Here is a 24,678-nt window from a genome sequence, read left to right on the forward strand (position 1 = left end):
TTCCACCAGTACCTCGTCTCCTACCTTCCAAACTTTACAGAAGTTCTCCTGCGAACCATGCAGGACTAGCACTCCCGAAAGAAAGGATACTGCGGAGACATGGCTTAGCCACAGCCTGGAGGATGTTTCCAGAATGAGATTTTCACTCTGCAGCGGAGTGTGCGCTGATATGAAACTTCCTGGCAGATTAAAACTGTGTGCTGGACCGAGACTCGAACTCGGGATCTTTGCCTTTCGTGGGCAAGTGCTGTACCGACTGAGCTACCGAAGCATGACTCACGCCCCATACTAACAGCTTTACTTCTGCCAGTATCTCGTCTCCTTCCTTCCAAACTTCACAGAAGCTCTCCTGCGAACCATGCAGGACCAGCACTCCTGAAAGAAAGTATATTGCGGAGACATGGCTTAGCCACAGCCTGGGGGATCTTTCTAGAATGAACATCCCCCAGCCTGTGGCTAAGCCATGTCTCCGCAATATCCTTTCTTTCAGGAGTGCTAGTCCTGCATGGTTCGCAGGAGAGCTTCTGTAAAGTTTGGAAGGTAGAAGACGAGGTACTGGCGGAATTGAAGCTGTGAGGACGGGGCATGAGTCGTGCTTGGGTAGCTCAGTCGACGCCGGCATGGTAGCTCAGCGTGTTCGGTCAGAGGGCTGCGTGCGCTCTGTAATAAAAAAAAACTGAGTCAAGGAACCAACGATGACTCTGAACGGATGTCTTGTGACGTCCGCCCCGACCAAACACAACGAACTGTATCGAACAAAATGAGTAAAAACAAAACAAAACAAAAAAAAGTCGGTAGAGCGCTTGCCCGCGAAAGGCAAAGGTCCCGAGTTCGAGTCTCGGTCCGGCATACAATTTTAATCTGCAAGGAAGTTTCATATCAGCGCACACTCCGCTGTAGAGTGAGAATTTCATTCTATTACATAATTATTAAAAACTTATTACAAATCATTATTTAAACTGAACATTGTGAAAAAAAACTTCGAAACTTCCTCTTTTCATTGGTATAAAGTTTGTTCATTTTGGATTTGTACTTGAGTAAATACGAATTTTTGAAAATTAGTCGATAATTTAAAGTAGCCCTTGCTATTCGTTGCAAATCTGGTGCTGAGGTACCCCGAGCCATTAAATGGTGGATTACAGCCTAAGGAAAAAAAACGGCTCTGAGCACTATGGGACTTAACTTCTGAGTTCATCAGTCCCCTAAAACTTAGAACTACTTAAACCTAACTAAGCTAAGGACACACATCTATGAACGAGGCAGGATTCGAACTTACGACCGTAGCAGTCGGGCGATTCCAGATTGTAGCGCCTAGAGCCGCTCGGCCACTCCGGCCGGCCAACCTAAGAAACTCTTATCTTTCCTAACATACTCCCCTCCATACAATTTTGACCGTGTGTATCAGAGTTGGACGAAGCCTCACTCACAGTTTTTGTCCTTGCTTGGGGTAAACTTAAGTGGTAATTTTACTTAGGACTGAGTTGATTAAGCTTGACACGATCGTTTTTCTGACCTAGAGAGAAGGGAAGGTTCTAACTGTTGGTTATACTCATAGACTTACTAAATACAAACTAGACCGCGCATTGGCGCTAGTGTCGCGTCCCCACATAGAACGTTATAGAAGCCGCCATTTGCAGGGAAACAGTGAGTAAACATGGTTCGTTCGTTGCTGCTTTTAATTGTAACAGTAAGAATGGAAGCAAAGACGAAGACGGAAACAATGTTGCATTTCACAGGTCAGTCATTTCTGGCTGTTTGTTACTTTCTGTTACTTGTATATAGTATTTTCATGGAGAAATTATACATAATGAGCGTCTGTTTTTGTTTAGGTTTCTCCTTACAAATGATTTTCTAAATCGGAAATGGATAGTTGCTACTCGGAGAGAGAACTTCCAACCGACAGCAAATCATTTCGAAGAGAATTGTTACATGGAAACTTATGTAAATACACTCCTGGAAATTGAAATAAGACCACCGTGAATTCATTGTCCCAGGAAGGGGAAACTTTATTGACACATTCCTGGGGTCAGATACATAACATGATCACACTGACAGAACCACAGGCACATAGACACAGGCAACAGAGCATGCACAATGTCGGCACTAGTACAGTCTATATCCACCTTTCGCAGCAATGCAGGCTGCTATTCTCCCATGGAGACGATCGTAGAGATGCTGGATGTAGTCCTGTGGAACGGCTTGCCATCCCATTTCCACCTGGCGCCTCAGTTGGACCAGCGTTCGTGATGGACGTGCAGACCGCGTGAGACGACGCTTCATCCAGTCCCAAACATGCTCAATGGGGGACAGATCCGGAGGTCTTGCTGGCCAGGGTAGTTGACTTACACCTTCTAGAGCACGTTGAGTGGCACGGGATACATGCGGACTTGCATTGTCCTGTTGGAACAGCAAGTTCCCTTGCCGGTCTAGGAATGGTAGAACGATGGGTTCGATGACGGTTTGGATGTACCGTGCACTATTCAGTGTCCCCTCGACGATCACCAGAGGTGTACGGCCAGTGTAGGAGATCGCTCCCCACACCATGATGCCGGGTGTTGGCCCTGTGTGCCTCGGTCGTATGCAGTCCTGATTGTGGCGCTCACCTGCACGCCGCCAAACACGCATACCACCATCATTGGCACCAAGGCAGAAGCGACTCTCATCGCTGAAGACAACACGTCTCCATTCGTCCCTCCATTCACGCCTGTCGCGACACCACTGGAGGCGGGCTGCACGATGTTGGGGCGTGAGCGGAAGACGGCCTAACGGTGTGCGGGACCATAGCCCAGCTTCATGGAGACGGTTGCGAATGGTCCTCGCCGATACCCCAGGAGCAACAGTGTCCCTAATTTGCTGGGAAGTGGCGGTGCGGTCCCTTACGGCACTGCGTAGGATCCTACTGTCTTGGCGTGCATCCGTACGTCGCTGCGGTCCGGTCCCAGGTCGACGGGCACGTGCACCTTCCGCCGACCACTGGCGACAACATCGATGTACTGTGGAGACCTCACGCCCCACGTGTTGAGCAATTCGGCGGTATGTCCACCCGGCCTCCAGCATGCCCACTATACGCCCTCGCTCAAAGTCCGTCAACTGCACATACGGTTCACGTCCACGCTGTCGCGGCATGCTACCAGTGTTAAAGACTGCGATGGAGCTCCGTATGCCACGGCAAACTGGCTGACACTGACGGCGGCGGTGCACAAATGCTGCGCAGCTAGCGCCATTCGACGGCCAACACCGCGGTTCCTGGTGTGTTCGCTGTGCCGTGCGTGTGATCATTGCTTGTACAGCCCTCTCGCAGTGTCCGGAGCAAGTATGGTGGGTCTGACACACCGGTGTCAATGTGTTCTTTTTTCCATTTCCAGGAGTGTAGATGTCAACTGAAGGACGATGCTATACCGACAATATTTGGATTTCCAACTCATTTAAAAAAGGTAAAGTGTCTTGAAAGTCGTGAAATATAGGCCTAGGTTAAATAGTGTGGAAATACTGTCAGTGTGTATAATTTTGAAGGCTCCTTTTCCAGGTTACCAAGGCAATCAAATATATATTAAGTATGAATCAGAGGTAGGTCGAATAATTAACATGTGTTGTCAGATGGTGATTATACTTCGTAATGGTCAAATATTTGATCAAATGTTGCAAACTCAACCACTTTCAGAGGTGCTACCAGTGTTAAAAACTAATGTGCGAATGAAATTTCTACGGTATTTAAAGTGGTATGGGTTATTACAATAAGCATTCCAAAATTCGAGTGTAGACAATACTGTTCTAAACAAAAGTAACCGTGCAAAACGTACACAAGAGTCGGCAAAAAGCAAACAGGACCTGACAGGAAAATTACGTGAATTAAATAATAATCGTACTGTCTGCTACTTAAAAAAAAAAAAAATGGCTCTGAGCACTACGCGACTTAGTTTCTGAGGTCATCAGTCCGCTAGAACTTAGAAGTAATTAAACCTAACTAACGTAAGGACATCACACACATCGATGCCCGAGGCAGGACTCGAACCTGCGACCGTAGCGGACGCTCGGCTCCAGACTGTAGTGCCTAGAACCGCACGGCCACTCCGGCCGGCTACTTTAAAAGTTTCATGTAATTATCTAATGCAAATAACTCGGTGTAAACTCGCTCCACCTTGTCAGGAAAGAGCCTTACATTCTCAGATTTCGCGTCTCTGTGCAGACGAATTTCGGAAATTAGGGAACTTCATTCGTTGAAGTATACTTTTAAAATAGACTCGAATACTCAGTATTTTTTTAAAAACAAACATGTGTTTAATGTGTGCTTCAATTTGCTCTTGTTGCGTCTCATGTACTTCAAATCACAACCCCACTGCAAATGGTGGCGATTAGCTGCTTCAATTGGGGGACAGTTGCCTCGCTTCTCCGCTACGGCGTGGTAGGGGCTTTGTTATACTGCATCGCCCTAATTCTGTGGCTGTGTAAGGTCACGCGAAACTATGCAGCGTCGAGTTAGCAAAATTCTGGCTATCGGCGATATTGTTTAACTGCGCTGTAGTGTAACGATTAACTCCCAGTGTCCAAACCCCGTGTATCATAAATATTTAGTCACTGTAACTTGTGTAATTAGAAGTTTATGCGTTTAAATAGTTTTGAGAGTCCCTTCTGATTTGCTGTGCAATAGTTAAAATCTTGCGAAACCAACGATAAAGTACTCGAACGGAGCTTATAAGAGATCGATAATTAGTCACTACTTACGTCAAAATAGACATCAAGCACTTTTTGATAATTAAGCTCTTCAATTGTTTATCCCAAAGTACTATTAAAAATTTTGACTAATCACTTACTGCCTTTCTGAAAATAACGAAATCACTGTTGTTAAGGCACTTTGCCTCAAAACTGTCCTAGAATCAAATTCACGAAGAAATTCAATCTGGTTCTACTTCGTGAACTGCGTGATACGAAACTTTTCAGAAAACACAGTTTAATTATGAAAAATGTCTTCAGCGTTTTCAGTAAGACTCTGTTTCACGATACATCTCAAAATTGACTTTTAGCTTGAAATTATTGCAGACACTTCAGCAAAGTCAGTCTTTAGAACAATAATTCTTCATTACCTTGTCAAATAAAGGCTTCGACGACAACAGAATTTCGACGACGATTCAGTGTTTTATTTTTCACAATTACAAAATACACTCATAAATTAAATTGGAGGTCCAACAAGAAGGCTACATTTTACAACATTTTTTGTAATACAGTTCATTAGCGATAAATCCATAGAATTTTAACAATAGTGGTGCGATTATCTCGCTGATAACAATCGACGCCTCTCTCGGACGAGGGACGCGCATCGACAGGCGCCTATTCTAGGGAGAACTCCGCTGGAACACCTTCTTAGAAACTTCCTCAAACAAAAAACCAATCACAGTTTAGTATATACACTACTGGCCATTAAAATTCCTACACCACGAAGATGACGTGCTACAGACGCGAAATTTAACCGACAGGAAGAAGAAGCTGTGATATGCAAATCATTAGCTTTTCAGAACATTCACACGAGGTGCTGACATGAAGAAAGTTTCCGACCGATTTCTCATACACAAACAGCAGTTGACCGCCGTTGCCTGGTGAAAGGTTGTTCTGGTACCTCGTGTAAGGAGGAGAAATGCGTACCATCACGTTTCCGAGTTTGATAAAGGTCGGATTGTAGCCTATCGCGATTGCGGTTTATCGTATAGCGACATTGCTGTTCGCGTTGATCGAGATCCAGTGTTAGCAGAATATGGAATCGGTGGGTTCAGGAGGATAATACGGAACGCCGTGCTGGATCCCAACGGCCTCGTATCACTAGCAGTCGAGATGACAGGCATCTTATCCGCATGGCCGTAACGGATCGTGCAGCCACGTCTCGATCCCTGAGTCAACAGATGGGGACGTTTGCAAGACAACAACCATCTGTACTAACAGTTCAACGACGTTTGCAACAGCACGGACTATCAGCTCGGAGACCACGGCTGCAGTTACCCTTGACGCTGCCTCACAGACAGGAGCGCCTGTGATGGTGTACTCAACGACGAACCTGGGTGCACCAATGGCAAAACGTCAGTTTTCCAGGTTCTGTTTACAGCATTGTAATGGTCGCATCCGTTTTTGGCGACATCGCGGTGAACGCACAACTGAAGCGTGTATTTGTTATCGCCATACTCGCGTATCACCCTGCGTGATGGTATGGGGTGCCATTGGTTACACGTCTCGGTCATCTCTTGTTCGCATTGACGGCACTTTGAACAGTGGACGTTACATTTCAGATGCGTTACGACCCGTGGCTCTACCCTTCATTCGGTCCCTGCGAAACGCTAGATTTCGGCAGGATAATGGACGACCGCATGTTGCAGGTCCTGTACGGGCCTTTCTGGAAACAGAAAATGTTCGACTGCTGTCCTGGCCACCACACTCTCCAGCTCTCCCACCAACTGGAAACGTTTGGTCATTGGTGGTCGAGCAACTGGCTCGTCACAATATACGCCAGTCACTACTCTTGATGAACTGTGGTATCGTGTTGAAGCTGCATGGGCAGCTGTACCTTTACACGCCATCCGAGCTCTGTTTGATTCAATGCCCAGGCGTATCGAAGCCGTTATTACGGCCAGAGGTGGTTGTTCTGGGTACTCATTTCTCAGGATCTATGCACCCAAACTGCGTGGAAATGTAATCACATGTCAGTTCTAGTATAATATATTTGTCCAATGAATACTCGTTTGGCATCTGCATTTCTTCTTGGTGTAGATATTGCGCAAGCCACCGTACGGTGCGTGGCGGTGGGTACCTTGTACCACTGCTGGTCATCTCCTTTCCTGTCCCACTCGCAAATAGAGTGAGAGAGAACCGACTGTCTGTATGCCTCCGTATGAGCCGTAATTTCTCGCGTCTTATCTTCGCGGTCCTACGCGCAGTGCATGTTGGCAGCAGCAGAATCGTTTGGCAATGAGCTTTGTAAGTAGGCTGTTTAGGTTTTTATATTGGTAACGCCACGTAGCGCTGTGTTTGGAAATCACTTGCTGTGCTGTGTGCAGTCTGTGGCTGGTTTGCATTGTTGTTTGCCATTGTAGTGTTGGGCAGTTGGATGTTAACAGCGCGTAGCGTTGCGCAGTTGGAGGTGAGCCGCCAGCAGTGGTGGATGTGGGGAAGTGAAATGGCGGCGTTTTGAGAGCTTATGATCTGGACGTATGTCCATCAGAGATAGTAAATTTGTAAGACCGGATGTCATGAACTGATACATATTATGACTTTTGAACATTATTAAGGTAAATACATTTTTTTTCTTTATCAAAATCTTTCATTTGCTAACTGTGCCTGTCAGTAGTTAGTGCCTTCAGTAGTTTGAATCTTTTATTTATCTGGCAGTAGTGGCGCTCGCTGTATTGCAATAGCTTTAGTAACGAAGATTTTTGTGAGGTAAGTGACTCATGAAAGCTATAGGTTAATGTTAGTCAGGGCCATTCTTTGTAGGGATTTTTGGAAGTCAGATTGCGTTGCGCTAAAAAATATTGTGTGTCAGTTTAAGCACAGCCATGTATAATTTTTCTAAGGGGACGTTTCAGCTTCAAATGCAGGTTCTCTAAATTTTCTCGATAGCGTTGCCCGAAATCTCCAGTGGTTTCCATTTCAGTTCCCGGAGCATTTCTGTAACCGTTGCGTGTTGTACCGTCCTACATGTAACAAATCTGGTAGCGCTTGTCTGAATTGCTTCGATGTCTTCCTTTAATCTGACCTTGTGCAGATCCCAAACACTCGAGCAGTACTCAAGAATAAGTCGCACCAGCGTCCTATAAGCCGTCTCCTCTGCATTGACCCATTATTTCCTAAATTTCTCCCAATAAACCGAAGTCGACCTTTGGTCTTCCCTACCACAGTTCCACCTCATACCGCAACGCAGTGTTACCCCAGATATTTAAACGACTTCACTGTGTTAATCAGGATACTAGCAATACAGCAACGGATCATTGCAGGTTTCTTCTTCCTACTCATCAGCATCAACTTACATTTGTCCACATTTAGAGCTAGCTACCATTCATTACACCAATCACAAATGTTGTTAAAGTCACTCAACTTCGACACCTTATCGTACACCACCGCATTACCAGCAAACAACAGCAGGTTACTGCCCACCCCGATCGCCAAGTTATTTATTTATATAGAGAGCATCAGCCGTCCTGTCACACTTCCCTGGGGCACTCCTGACGATACCATTGTCTCTGGTGAACACTCACCGCCGCGGACAACATACTGGTCTCTTACTTAAGAAGTTTTCGAGCCACTTACACACCTGTGAAATCCCATATGCTCGTACTTTCGTTAACAGCCCGCAACGGGGCGCCGTGTCATATGCTTTCTGGAAATCTAGAAATATGGAGTCTGCCTGTTGGCCTCCATCCACAGCCCGCATTATGTCATGTGAGGAACAGGGCAAGTTGAGTTTCACGCGAGCGCTGCTTTTAAATGGACCACGCCCTGCACCGAGCGAGGTGGCGCTGTGGTTAGCACACTGGACTCGCATTCGGGAGGACGACGGTTCAATCCCGTCTCCGGCGATCCTGATTTAGGTTTTCCGTGATTTCCCTAAATCGTTTCAGGCAAATGCCGGGATGGTTCCTTTGAAAGGGCACGGCCGATTTCCTTCCCAATCCTTCCCTAACCCGAGCTTGCGCTCCGTCTCTAATGACCTCGTTGTCGACGGGACGTTAAACACTAACTACCACCACCACCACCACACCCTGCCTATCTAACCAATGTTAATTTAGGCAAGTATATGACCCATTCCTGAAAAAAAAAACTATTTCATGCAGGACCTCAATATTTTTGCTGTATCTTACATGATGCTAATAGACTCAACAGTACTAAAATATACTTTATCCATTTTATCGTTTCTAAGAAATACTTTTTTAAATTTATCAACAAAAAATATTAAGTTTTTTCTGCAGAAAATATTTTTTCGTCAACTTCCTAATGGGGGAATATTAGCGGGTGCAGTACCAGAGGTCGCTTTTTATGTTATGCAGAGCTCTGAAAATTTCATTGATTTATCTATGATAGTTTCTGATATAATGGTTCATATATACTGAAAATTTTAGTTTGCGGCAAATTGACTTTAAAGAAAAAAACTTTTGAAATTTGTTACTTACAGTTAATTAAAACACTAACTACTGATAGGAACAGTTAGCAATTTAAAGATTTTGATAAAGACCAAAAAATGTATTTACCTTAATAGTGTTCAAAAGTCATAATATATATCAGTTCGTGACATCCGGTCTTACAAATTTACTGTCTCTGATGGACACACGTCCAGATCATCCGCTCTGAAAACTCCGCCATCTCTCTCCCCACATCCACCACTGCTGGCGGCTCACCTCCAACTGCGCAACGCTACGCGCTGTTCACATCCAACTGACCAACACTACAATGGCAAACAACAGTGCAAACCAGCCACAGACTGCACACAGCACAGCCAGTGATTTCCAAACACAGCGCTACGTGGCGTTACCAATATAAAAACCTAAACAGCCTACTTACAAAGCTCATTGCCAAACGATTCTGCTGCTGCCAACATGCACTGCGCGTAGGACCGCGAAGATAAGACGCGAGAAATTACGGCTCATACGGAGGCATACAGACAGTCGTTTCTCTCTCACTCTGTTTGCGAGTGGGACAGGAAAGGAGATGACCAGCAGTGGTACAAGGTACCCACCGCCACGCACCGTACGGTGGCTTGCGGAATATCTACACTACTGGCCATTAAAATTGCTACACCAAGAAGAAATGCAGATGCCAAACGAGTATTCATTGGACAAATATATTATACTAGAACTGACATGTGATTACATTTCCACGCAGTTTGGGTGCATAGATCCTGAGAAATCAGTACCCAGAACAACAACCTCTGGCCGTAATAACGGCTTCGATACGCCTGGGCATTGAGTCAAACAGAGCTCTGATGGCGTGTGCAGGTACAGCTGCCCATGCAGCTTCAACACGATACCACAGTTCATCAAGAGTAGTGACTGGCGTATTGTGACGAGCCAGTTGCTCGACCACCATTGACCAAACGTTTCCAGTTGGTGAGAGATCTGGAGAATGTGCTGGCCAGGGCAGCAGTCGAACATTTTCTGTACACTATTTGGCCTCTAGCAGGTCTTCCAGCTTCTTTTTCACCTTCCTGGATGTTTGTCTTGCTTTCTTGGCCATGTTAGATGCAGACCTGTCTGCATCGGCTATCCTCATGTTATCGCAATCTTGCAGCCCAGTGATCATATTTTCACCAGGATTAATCCGCATCTTTTTCAGTACCCAACACTTTCCAATGTTACCACAACTGTATGTAATAATAGCATCACGAACTCCTAGTTTCATTGTATGCGTGCCTACAAATACAGTTTTAGGAAGGCATATTCAAATTATGCTGTTAAAACATTCATTTGGGTTCTGTGTCTGCCCGTGCAGACATCTCCTTAGAAGGTCAGTATGAGCCAAGTCTCTGAAAATACGTTTAATTGCTGCAATAACTGCAGCAGGAAGAGAAATCTGGTGAGAACAAGATTCTCCAGTTGCCTGAGCCCTATTGTATTTGCACCACGAATTTTCTCCTGATGGACGCAGTCCATGACATGGCTTGTCATCAGTAGAGGACATATGGAAGAACACGGCCCAAACATCTCTCTTCATTGCCTCCAGATTTTCTTTATTTCTGTTAGTTGCCTGCCCATAGCATACCTGCAAGTTTTCTACTTCAGTTTTAGTTAACCGACCCTGTCCGGTCAACAATTTTCCATCTTCTAATTTTTTTTCTCTCATATAAATAGTTAGTTTCCTCAGCCTTGTTCCCAAACGTTTTTGAATGTGGCTATAGTTCTATTTTGCTAATAATGGCATGTCCATATGGCTTAGAGTTCACCACATTGTTGTATGCCTTACTGTCACCATCGCCCAAATATTTGGTGTGCCGTACGACTCTTGTTTTTACGGAGTGATGAAATATTTGTTGTACTCCATGAACTTCCATACTACTCCTTGTTCCTCTAAAATTAGCCACACAGTTGTGTTCTTTATGTTCACTGACTTTACAACATTTGCACCATTTAGACATTATCTCCACATGTAACACTTTACCGGTGTCTACACTCGTGGCAGTCACTACTCCATTTGAAGTATGTCCTCTTTTCTGGCAACTTCCATCAACTGCAACTGCAATATCCGAACATCCATCATTTTCTTCCACTGCTCCCCTAGCAGTATGCTTCACTGACCTCACATACAGCCTTCTTTAATATTGCAGTCAGTTTTTCAAATTTATTTGGTGGTTGATGAAAGTTCTTCACGGAGCAAAATGTTCTCCCTACAGCCATGCCCTTGGCAATGGATCGTAAGGCATAAACTAATCTAGTATCGATTTCATAACGGCCACTTGCATCTGGTTTTGAAGAACTCATAATGGAAATCACAGCTGAGCATTTACTGCAAATTAAATCCAGAGCAATTGCTAGGCCTTTTCTCTCACTGGCACTCAAACAAATTTTCACGCTCTGTGACTCACCACACTGTCTACATTGTACCAATTTAGAAATTACAAAAAATTCCTCTGAGCACTATGGGAATCAACTGCTGTGGTCATCAATCCCCTAGAACTTAGAACTACTTAAACCTAACTAACCTAAGGACATCACACAATCCATGCCCGAGGCAGGATTCGAACCTGCGACCGTAGCAGTCGCACGGTTCCGGACTGCGCGCCTAGAACCGCGAGACCACCGCGGCCGGCTAGAAATTACAAAATGGTTCAAATGGCTCTGAGCACTGTGGGACTTAACATCTATGGTCATCAGTCCCCCAGAACTTAGAACTACTTAAACCTAACTAACCTAAGCACATCACACAACACCCAGTCATCACGAGGCAGAGAAAATCCCTGACTCCGCCGGGAATCGAACCCGGGAACCCGGGCGCGGGAAGCGATATCACTACCGCACGACCACGAGCTGCGGATCTTTTAAACATTCATGGTGGTGTCTGATTGTTCTGTATCGTGTCTCCCTACCACTTTCGCGCAACGACGCTCTGACCGTGTTTTTTTAGGGAATTGACTAGTTTGAACCTGGGACCTGTTTATGGTAAGGAGACGCCAGACCACACATGACATGTAGAATTCAGAAGAGTTCAGTGAGACTAGCGATGATATAACCAAATACAATGATTTCAGCGTCAGCTCCACTGCACTCCCTGTAAAAGAATCTTAATACTAACTAAATTTACTGGAAGGGGTTCAAGGCTTTCCTATTTTAGTTAGCTGGTAGAATAATGTCGAAAAAGGAGTTAAGTTTACCATTGGCAATTTTATTCTGCTCACAAAACATTGTTTATAAATTGCACTATTGACAAAAGGAAATATTTTAATACAGGATGATAAAAATCAACTGCGTTCAACAAAAATGTGAACGAATATTCCCTGAGTGGGTTTCGAAGCTCTACAATGGATCGAAGGATGACCTATGCCGTATCACATCTACAGTCTAGGTTTAAATTAAGTTTCACAACAGAGAAAACTATCAAAATGGTCTACAGTGACCCTCAATTATCTTTAATTACTTATATAACTTGTCGTAAATTACAGTGGCTGATATGGCTTCTCAACAATTATATAACAGAGAGATCATCGCGTTTTAGATTTTTACTTCAAGTGGCAAATGTGAACACCATGATCTTTAATTTACGATTTACACTAGTATTACGCAAAAAGGAGATGTAACAGAAGAGACTTCTGCAGTTCTGAGTGAAGCCTTATGCGCTCAAAAATGCGGCATCGCGTGCGTTCATTACCTTGTCGGTGTTCGTAAGGCGCGGCGGCCGGCGCAGCTCCGCTCACCTCGCCGTCTCGGAAGCAACTCCTGTCCTAACTTCTCCTTACTACAATTTACCGAAGTTGGTTTAAAAAAAAAACTATCTGTCTGTGTTTTCATCTGACCAATCAGGGTCTCAATGTTAACCTTAAGCTCCGCCTACGAAAATTCTGTCTATCCAATGAGAAACGTTATACTTTTAGTGGTGGGGCAATGTTTTTAAAGTTTGCAACGTAACAGAGACAAGAAAAAGTCTCACGCTAAAACTTGCAGCTGTGGTTGTCCTAGTGGTTAGCTGGCGACGTGGATGTCCAGTCCGTCCCTTATCGTAGGGCCTTCTAGCTTAACACGATTCTGTTCTCGGCTTCTGTTCTTGTTTCTCCCCTTGGAACTGCATCGGTCTCACGAGGGGAAGGTATGACATGCATTTAGGCATTCTTGTGTTAGTCTGTGGTATTCCATTTGCTCACTCGTTACTCGTATTACTTTGGTTAATTTAATGTCACGATTAATTTGGAGCTATGTAACACACTACTGGATTTACTTATCATGTCAGGGTTTTCATGGAAGGTGTTGGATTTGCCTGACACCTTACATATCACCACCCTTCGAACTTAATTTTTGCACTGAATTTAGGCAATGATTGAATCGTTGTCTAAGTCAGTCAAAAATTTTCTAATTTATCTAAATTTTGTTGTGTACGTTATTCTGTTCTATGCTATTTTGTATTACCAATTTATATTTTTATATTCTTCCATATTATAATTAAAAATGTCAAAAGAAGAATATTTTTATGCTATTACTAATTTTTAATTATTTTCTTTATTTATTTAAGTGTCAAGTTTGTTTTTTAAGAAGTTTGTTATCGAAAGTGAAGAGTCTTTCACATCGATTTTCTTAGAAATATTGTTTTTATAAATGTAGTAATCAAGTAAAATCTATTCCTAACACATTTTCTAAATATCATGAGCAAGTAAAATGTTTTTGTTTCTAGACACTCATTTCAACATTGCTACACTAACAAATAAGAATTATTTCCAAGAATTGCTTTGACAAAGAAATATACATACACAAGTTTTGAGATATTCTCCTACGAAATGGTACAAATGTTAAAAAAAGGAGAAACATCCCACAAGATAATTTTTTATTCTTTGTTTTTATAAGGAGAAAATAAGTAAAATATAGTTATTCTTTTATTTTTATGAGGAGGAAATAAGAGGTATATAATTTTAGCATTTATTGTGCCTTACTTTGTGTTCTTTATATACTGTCCATTTCAGAACTATTGACTTGTTTTTATCGATAGTCTATTTTTTACTTAAGTCCATAGTCAATGACTGTTATTTTGTAGTTTATTAGCTGTCTGGTGTGATTAACTTATTTAGTTATTCACACATTTCTTTTGCACAATTCCTACATCACATAATTTGATTTCACACATTCACACAATCCTATGAATGTTTAAGCATGAGGTTGGCGAATGTTTTTGCACGAAGGTGATGGACTTGAGTGAGATGGATGTGGGCAAGTATTTGATGTAGAGCTTCGTTCGTCATTCCTTGTTGGCCTTGCAAGTGTGTGTTGCTGTTGTGGAGGTCCCATAATGGAATGGAGCTGTGAGTGCAGAATCTCGTGGTTTACTGGCTTTGTATGCGTGAAAGTCATCATTATGTGTCGCTGAAAGTGATCGTTTTTCGTTGTAATACTTCGCAGACGACTAGTTTACAATAGGATAGGGATTTGGGAAGGTATGTCGTCTATTCTTCACCCATCTTCTTTCTTGGTCTCAATCTTGGGAATCTTCAACTTCTGTTCTTCCTGCTTTTTCTCTGCTTTTTTGTAGGCGGAGCTTAAGGTTAACATTGAGACCCTGATTGGTCAGATGAAAACACAGCCATATAGTTTTTTTTAACCAACTTCGGTAAATTGTAGTAAGGAGAAGTTAAAAGAAGAGTTGCTTCCGAGATGGCGAGGTGAGCGGAGCTGTGCTGCCCACCGCTGCCCTGACGCTGCCTAAACACCGACAAGGTCATGAACGCACGCGATGCCGCATTTTTGAGCGCATCAGGCTTCACTCGGAACTGCAGAAGTCTCATCTGCTACACCCCCTTTTCTTGCGTAATACTAGTGTCGATCGTTAATTAAAACTCATGGTGTTCACATTTGCCACTTGAAGTAAAAATCTGAAATGCGATGATTTTTCTGTTATATAGTTATTGAGAAGCCACATCAGCCATTGTAATTTACGACAAGTTAGATAAGTTATTGAAGATAATTGAGGGTCACTGTAGATCATTTTGATAGTTTTCTCTCTTGTGAAACTTAATTTAAACCTAGATTATAGATGTGATATGGCATAGGTCATCCTTCGATCCATTGTAGAACTTGGACCCACTCAGGGAATATTCGTTCACATTTTTGTTGAACACAGTTGGTTTTTTTTATCATCCTGTATTGAAACACTTCCTTTTATGAATAGTGCAATTTATAAACAATGTTTTGTGAGTAGAATAAAATTTCCAATGCTAAACTTAACTTCTTTTCGACGTTATTTTACCAGCTAACTAAAAATAGGAAAGCCTTGAACCCCTTCCACTAAATTTAGTTAGTATTAAGATTCTTTTACAGTGAGTGCAGTGGAGCTGACGCTGAGATCATTTAGTATTTGGTTATATCATCGCTAGTCTCTGGGCAGGATATGGAAATATTTATTGATAACTAGTCGCTTTGAAGTTCTCCTCTAAGTAACAGTTTGATAAATTGTTTCGGCTTGTCATTTTTACTTTGTGGAAGCTTTCTTCAGTTTCGTACGTCAGCGTGCTGTTTAATAGCAGTAGTGAGACTTTTACGCATATTTTTTTGCCAGTGGTGGCTTGCCCAAGCGGTCTTCTCGTCGGGCCGTGTTTTGCTCGCTCTGCTGAGTGGGGGCGCTCAGGTGATTACTGGTGGTGGAGGTCCGGTGTCCCTGCACCAGTCCCTTCTGACGTTCGGCGTCGGCGTCCTGCCCGCATCTCTGCAGGGCTCTGTCACTGTGCGGCTCCGTGTTCCATCCCAGCAGGGTTCCTCCTAGTGGGCAAATTTATTGTCCACTTTCTATACAAGAGCCTTCTGTTGGTCTCGCTTCTACCTTGTAGGAATCGTGTCTTGCTAATTACGTCCTTTTCTTTCTTGATACTTCTCGTGATGCAACTTGTGGGTCGTTGCAGCTCTTCCTTGCTGGAGTTTTTACAATGGTTCTTACAAAAAGTTTTACTTAACCTACTTGTTTCATGCCTTCTTAAAAAGCTTTACAAATTTCGGCGGCCTTTCTATGTTACAATTCTAAGATATTTTGAGTCTTAACTTCTACTCTAGAATCCTCAAATTCGTTTTTTATTTTTGTGTAGTGTCGTGGTGTATAGCATTTTAGTATTTCATGCTGTTAGACTATCTACACTTTATCCCTTACCTTAACCTATGGTACTATTGGTGTTATTATTGAAACTACTTTCTTTTCCCCACCTTCCTCTCTCTTCATTCTTCTTTCTCCTGACGATCATATCTGCAACATAATCTTGAAATATTGTGCTGAATATTTACGAGTAATAAAATTAATCTGCAAACTTGTACTGAAAGTGTTTAATACTGCCAGTCTTAGGTAAATGTACCTCTGCTTTATCTCGTAAAATACCCTCTGATTCTCTTTTACTGTGTTCCGAAATACCGTGAACTTCTTGCAATTTTTCGTCGATTTGTTTATGAACTTCTAACATGAGTTGAGGCGATTCCCCCTTTTGTGCATACCATACTAATTCTTCATCCTCTTTATCTCACATCATTCTGAATTGTTTGTTTATAACTGGTATTTCTTCTAATTTTAGCTTTTGCTCAAAGAGAAGTGTGACATTCCCGAATGTTACGCTAACTTTCCCCATATCTATAATCTCTCGTCTCTCATTTAAAAAAATCTGCACCTATAATCAAATCTACAGTTAGTATAGGTATAATCACGAAGTTGGCTTCGATCTTTTGACCTTGGCACGAAAGAGTTAACCTTGTTTGTCTCGTAACTTCCGCAGCATTGTTTCTAATAGGACCTCTTACTTTAATCTTATGTGTTTTCAGAACTGGCAATTCCTCATTGGCATTACACTGCATGAGTAAATTTTCTGAGATCGCAGTCAGTTCACTTCCCCTATCAATTACAATATTGACTGGGATATGCTTTACCATGGCCTTCACAATTGGTTGAATTTGAAACTGTTGGTTCTGTTCTTCTTCTTCTTGCATCAACGAATCCTCCACTGAATCATACATGACTCTTTTTAGGAATTTCCCTTGTGAATTCGAACTTTCTGTAGGATAAGCTTCGACTGCTACTTCTCTTTCTTTTATTTCCTCTTCTCTATTTCTTCTTTCATTTACACTTTCTTCTACATCCTCTACTTTTTCCTCATCCTCGTCTATCTTCTCCTTCTTCGTTGCTACTTCCACATAATCGCATCTAAATGCTCTAATTATCGCTTCATAACATCCTTCATTATATACGTTGGGTTGTGTGCCCACTCGTAACTTATTTCAACTTCTGTCGACTGTGCATTATCCTCATTGAATTCGCTTTCCCTGGTTTCCATCTCAAATAGCTCTGCAATACTCATTACTTCATCCTTTCCTCCTACATTTGTTGTGCATGCCTCTGGTAATTCATCTTCCTCATCAGTATTCTCCCAATTAATTTCGTCCCAACACGATATTGTTATTTTCTTGTCTTCGTTTTCATCTGGTCCCTGCGGATTTGTTTCTCTTTTCTTCTCTTCTCGTGATAAGATTTTTACTTCTCTGTTCAAGGTGCTGCAATTGTCCTGGGTCGGTGCGTCATTCTCTTTGGCATGGGCACTTAGCTGTCAATTTGAACGTTTATCCGGGTTTGGTGGTCTTACCTCCACCTCATCTATCTGTATTCGCTTTTCTTGTTCAGCCTGTTGATAGTGGTTTCTTTTTTGATTTGTCGGTCTATTGGTTCTCCAGTACCCGTTCCAGTTGTCGTTATTCCCTCTGTAATAGTTAAGGAATTCTGCTACCTAGGCAGTAAAATAACCAATGACGGACAGAGCAAGGAGGACATCAAAAGCAGACTCGCTATGGCAAAAAAAGGCATTTCTGGCCAAGAGAAGTCTACTAATATCAAATACCGGCCTTAATGTGGGAAAACTGGAACAGAAGAGAATCGAAGTATTTGAGATGTGGTGCTATAGACGAATGTTGAAAATTAGATGGACTGATAAGGTAAGGAATGAGGAGGTTCTACGCAGAATCGGAGAGGAAAGGAATATGTGGAAAACACATAAGCAGAAGGGACAGGATGGTAGGACATCTGCTAAGACATGAGGGAATGACTTCCATGGTACTAGAGGGAGCTGTAGAGGGCAAAAACTGTAGAGGAAGACAGAGATTGGAATACGTCAAGCAAATAATTGAGGACGTATGTTGCAAGTGCTTCTCTGAGATGAAGAGGTTAGCATAGGAAAGGAATTTGTTGCCGTTTCTGGGTGAATTATAGTTATTGCCATATTCTCTTCTAAATCCATAACCGGTTCTTTGTTGAAATCTGTTGTCGTTTCTTGGTGCGAAGTTATCACGTTCGTAATTATTGTTTCTTCGTACTGTGTCTTGTGGATTCCACTGCTTTTTGCTTTCGTTTTCACGTGCGCTTCGTCTTTTTCTTGCGTCATCTTCCGAAAATATGAACTCTAGTTCCCTTAGAATACCTTTAAATGCTTCGACGTCATTGCCTCCGCGACCTACTAATGATTGCTGGTATTTCAATGGTAGCTTCATCGCGCATAATTTAATCAACTCTCCGTCACTGTATGGTACATCTAAGCATTGATTTTTGTTTGCCATTACTTCGAAAAATTTCACGGGACTCTTCTCTCCTGAATTTTCAAAATATGGGTTCTGCAATAATTCGTACTTCACTCTGTTCTGTGCTTCGCTGGACCAATATCGTGAGAGAGACTTCTCTCTGAAATCTTCCTACTATCGGCATGTCGCTGCAACATTCTGCATGGTTTCTGCGACTGTTCCTGACATGTGTGCACATATAAAGTCTAATTTGTGTGCTAGCGTCCTGTGTTCTGGTAATCCTACTCGGAATTGATCAATAAAAGTTCGTGGATGTAATGAGTTTCCCTCTCGAAAGTGTTGAAATTTTCTGACTGTGAGGAAATGATCGTTGTCGTACTTCGTCATAGTTCCATATGAAATTCGCGATTCTTCGCCACTTTTGTTTCTGATCATTTCTCCCGTCGTTCTTTCCGGTTGTGGTAGATCCAATGGTAACTGTCCACTGTAACTTTCGCTTAGCCTTGCGTAGTATCGTTGGAGTGGTACGCAATAATTTTCTTCCATCGGTTGTGAACGTGTAGCTGAATGCATTGCACTGTACTCTTCGCGACCTGGCTTTCCATCGTCAGGTATTGGTTGGATATCTTGTCTGGCTAACCTTGACGCTTCATTGCACGATCCAGGCGGTCTTCAAACATACATTTGTAGTTCCGCACGTGTTTGTGATGACGTTTTTTCATCAAGAATTTCGAAACGTGTTTGTCGCTGTGCAGGCTGTCTGATTTCACGTGCGTTACTTTCCGCCTGTGATTGGAATCTCAAATTCGTAATATCTTCGTTAATTGCTTGTTTTTCCGGTGCTGTTACAGACACGGATGTGGTTGCATACTCTGTGCTTGTTCTATCCTGTTCACTACGCTCTTCAATGGTTTGCAACAACTCTGTTCGCAATTTCTGAAATTGTCGCTTCGTTTGCGCTTCTATTTTGACTATGCGGTTATCATATCTCTTCAGCGCTGCTTTTGTGATACGTTTGTGTGACACACTGTTTTCAACAATTTCACGCGCTGTACCTGCTGCTTGTCTAGTGATTTCGTTTATCTGTTTCTCTACTTTCTTGAGTTCTCCGTGGGTGTTGTTACGTAATGTTTTGATCTCGTCCTGAATGTCATTACGCAATGTTTGTACGTCCGCTTGTACCTTGTCAATGTCTGTTCTCAATTGATTGTGACCTGTTATTAAGTGTCCTATCACTTCTCGAGATTCTTTTGCCTCGTCTTCAATATGACTTAGGTGTAACTGATTTTTTGTTTGTTTTGTTCTTTAATCTCACGCATTTGTCTCGTGGTTTCTGCATTCTGAATTTGAATTTGGTTCGCTATGTCTTTATTTTGCCTTGTCATGGTTTCCGTAATTTGTTGTAATAATTCTGCCAGATTGGTGGGTCCTATCGGGTTTTGTTCCGACGTCCTACGCTCTGTGTTTTCGCCCAAGTGTCGGTTCGCAACCGATTGCATTGAGCTGTGCTATGGCACGTTTCTGCTCGCATTCCTTGTACTCTGTGGTGAGGGAGCTCTGATTACTTGTACTATGGGTTCTACGTATTCAAGACGAAAGTTAGAATCCTCATCGACTGTCCCTCTACTTTCCTGCTCCTCTGTCGTATGCTGACCTAGATTTTCTGTGCCTTGGCGTACATTATCCTCGTTATGGTGCGTTATATATTCTATTTCTCGCGATACTGCATCGTCTGTTGTACTGTCCTCTATTCTCTGTCCATTTTCATACTGGGTCTCTACGTCAATTCGATCAAGGTCTCGATCTGCCATTGTTAATCTTTCCGATTCCCTTATTTTTTTGTTTTAAAAGCAATTCACGCGCCCTACTTCGCGTCAACATGCGCTCATACGATCTCACGCGTTTCATAACTTTTTGTTCACACGATTTGACAAACCATTCTCTTATGTGTTGGGTCAGAACCAACTTGTCAACGACGTATCCGCCACCTGTGCGCTGGCATTGGAGAGAAAGCTTAATTCTAACAATATTAAAATTCATAACTTAATTATGCTATTGTTTCTGCTACAATGACTTACTATTTATTGAATACTTTCTTACTATCTATCGCTGCAACTACTGTTTTCGACTATGTATAACTTTTTTTAAAAAAATTTTTTACTCCGAAAATTTTTCAGCAGGTATTTTTCTGACCTAGTTGGGCATGTGGTCGACCTTCAATCATGGTATTTTACCATCCTGGCAGGGTCGCCATTTTCTAAACATTCATGGTGGTGTCTGTTTGTTCTATATCGTGTCTCCCTACCACTTTCGCGCAACGACGCTCTGAGTGTGTTTTTTAGGGAATTGACTAGTTTGAACCTGGGACCTGTTGCTGGTAAGGAGACGCCAGACCACACATGACATGTAGAATTCAGAAGAGTTCAGTGAGACTAGCGATGATATAACCAAATACTTAATTATCTCAGTGTCAGCTCCACTGCACTCCCTGTAAAAGAATCTTAATACTAACTAAATTTAGTGGAAGGGGTTCAAGGCTTTCCTATTTTTAGTTAGCTGGTAAAATAACGTCGAAAAAGCAGTTAAGTTTACCACTGGAAATTTTATTCTACTCAGAAAATATTGTTTATAAATTGCAATATTGATAAAAGGAAGTGTTTTAATACAGGATGGTAAAAACCAACTGAGTTCAACAAAAATGTGAACGAATATTCCCTGAATGGGTTTCCATGTTCTACAATGGATCGCAGGATGAACTATACCATATCACATCTATAATCTAGGTTTAAATTAAGTTTCACAAAAGAGAAAACTATCAAAATGGTCTAAAATGACCCTCAATTTTCTTCAATAACTTATCTAACTTGTCGTAAATTACAGTGGCTGATGTGGCTTCTCAATAACTATATAACAGAAAAATCATCGCGTTTCAGATTTTTACTTCAAGTGGCAAATGTGAACACCATGAGTTTTAATTGACGATCGACACTAGTATTACGCAACAAAGGGGGTGTAACATATGAGACTTCTGCAGTTCTGAGTGAAGCCTTATGCGCTCAAAAATGCGGCATCGCGTGCGTTCATTACCTTGTCGGTGTTTAGGCAGCGTCAGGGCAGCGGCGGGCAGCACAGCTCCGCTCATCTCGCCATCTCGGAAGCAACTCTTTCCTAACTTCTCCTTACTACAATTTACCGAAGTTGGTTTAAAAAAAACTATCTGGCTGTGTTTTCATCTGACCAATCAGGGTCTCAATGTTAACCTTAAGCTCCGCCTACAAAAATTCTGTCTATCCAATGAGAAACGTTATACTTTTCGTGGTGGGGCAATGTTTTTAAAGTTTGCAACGTAACAGAGACGCGAAAAAGTCTCACGCTAAAACTTGTGGGTGGTGTGGTCCTTTGTGTGTTATCGTGAGATCTATACTGTTCTTCTGGAGGGCTCTATCTTTTAACATGGGCTGGGGGGTGGTCCTAATGTAACAGACACGCGAAAAAGTCTCATGCTAAAACTTGCGGGTGGTAGTGGGTCTTTTTGTGTTATCGTAAGATCTATACTGTTTTTCTGGAGGGCTCTAGGTTTTAACATGGGCTGGGGGTGGTCCTTGACGTAACAGAGACGCGAAAAAGCCTCACGCTAAAACGTGCGGGTGGTAGTCTTAGCGGTAGGCTGCCGACGTGGTTGTCCAGTCCGTCCCTTATCGTAGGGCCTTCTAGCTTAACATGGTTCTGCTGTCGGCTTCTGTTCTCGTTTCTCCGCTCGGAACTGCGTCTGTCTCACGGTGGGAAGGTATGATATGCATTTAGACATTCTTGTGTTAGTCTGTGGTATTCCATTTGCTCACTCGTTACTTGTATTACTTTGGTTAATTTAATGTCACGATTTATTCCGAGCTATGTGACATACTACTGGATTCGCTTATCATGTCAGGGTTTTCATGGAAGGTGTTGGATTTGCCTGACACCTTACACTTTGATATATCAATATGTTTATGTTGCAATGACATTACTCTTATGTGAATTCTTTCTTTTGTCACTATGATCTTTGACGTATTTGTAACTCTGAATTTTGGGCACATAAGCGATTATTAGTTAGTTATTAGACAGTCGGACCGTGAGAAAGTCAAGTCTTTGACGCCATGTTGGAAAGACGCATATTGTCGTCAGGTTATAAAATGTGAAGTTTAACAGTGACTGTGAGGAAGACGTTTTCAAGTATGTTTTGTATTGTGAAGTGATGTTTTGTGTGTTACGTGATATTACAATAAAAGCAATGAAAAGGAAGTGTAACTTAAATTCGGAGTGCTGATTATTTTTTTTACACCACTATTGTGCTAACTTTGAGAGGTTTAATGGTTCAAATGGCTCTGAGCACTATGGGACTTAACATCTACGGTCATCAGTTCCCTAGAACTTAGAACTACTTAAACCTAACTAACCTAAGGACATCACCCCAACATCCAGTCAAAGGGTTTAATCTCAAGAATGGTTTGTGAAGCGCATCTTCAAAACTTTTGAATATCGCAGAATAAAACCTAGGCCTCTTTGCATCCGAGCTTGGAATCATCACCACTTAGATTCTCGACGATTGAACGATGATTTTAACAAGCCGGAGTGGTAGTGCGGTACTAGGCACTTCAGTCTGGAACCGCATGACCGCTACGGTCGCAGGTTCGAATCCTGCCTCGGGTATGGATGTGTGTGATGTCCTTAGGTTAGTTAGGTTTATGTAGTTCTAAGTTCTAGGGGACTGATGACCACAGCAGTTAAGTCCCATAGTGCTCAGAGCCATTTTTTTTGAGCCATGATTTTACAACGAGACCAGAGTGGGAAACACGAAAAGATGAGTGCCTAGTTTATTGATTATTACATGAAATGACTTTATTAACTGTGCTCTAATGACATCTGCCACATAATAATTGAGTTGCTGCCCGAAAATGCAGTACGAGGTGCATTCAAGTTCTAAGGCCTCCGATTTTTTTTCTAGTTAACTACTCACCCGAAATCGATGAAACTGGCGTTACTTCTCGACGTAATCGCCCCGCAGACGTACACATTTTTCACAACGCTGACTCCACGATTCCGTGGCAGCGGCGAAGGCTTCTTTAGGAGTCTGTTTTGACCACTGGAAAATCGCTGAGGCAATAGCAGCACAGCTGGTCAATGTGCGGCCACGGAGAGTGTCTTTCGTTGTTGGAAAAGCCAAAAGTCACTAGGAGCCAGGTCAGGTGTGTAGGGAGCAAGAGGAATCACTTCAAAGTTGTTGTCACGAAGAAACTGTTGCGTAACGTTAGCTCGGGTGCGTTGTCTCGGTGAAACAGCACACGCGCAGCCCTTCCCGGGCGTTTTTGTTGCAGTGCAGGAAGGAATTTGTTCTTCAAAACATTTTCGTAGGATGCGCCTGTTACCGTAGTGCCCTTTGGAACGCAATGGGTAAGTATTACGCCCTCGCTGTCCCAGAACATGGACACCGTCATTTTTTCAGCACTGGCGGTTACCCGACATTTTTTTGGTGGCTGTGAATCTGTGTGCCTGCATTGAGCTGACTGGCGCTTTGTTTCTGGACTGAAAAATGGCATCCACATCTCATCCATTGTCACAACCGACGAAAAGAAAGTCCCATTTGTGCTGTCGTTGCTCGTCAACATTGCTCGGCAACGTGCTACACGGGCAGCCATGTGGTCGTCCGACAGCATTCGTGGCACCCACCTGGATGACACATTTCGCATTTTCAGGTCGTCATGCAGGATTGTGTGAACAGAACCCACAGAAATGCCAACTCTGGAGGCGATCTGTTCGACAGTCATTCGGCGATCCCCCAAAACAATTCTCTCCACTTTGTCGATCGTGTCGTCAGACCGGCTTGTGCGAGCCCGAGGTTGTTTCGGTTTGTCGTCACACGATGTTCTGCCTTCATTAAACTGTCGCACCCACGAACGCACTATCGACATATCCATAACTCCATCACCACATGTCTCCTTCAACT

This window comes from Schistocerca gregaria, chromosome 11, assembly GCF_023897955.1.
Source record: "Schistocerca gregaria isolate iqSchGreg1 chromosome 11, iqSchGreg1.2, whole genome shotgun sequence".
In the NCBI taxonomy this organism is placed as follows: domain Eukaryota; kingdom Metazoa; phylum Arthropoda; class Insecta; order Orthoptera; family Acrididae; genus Schistocerca; species Schistocerca gregaria.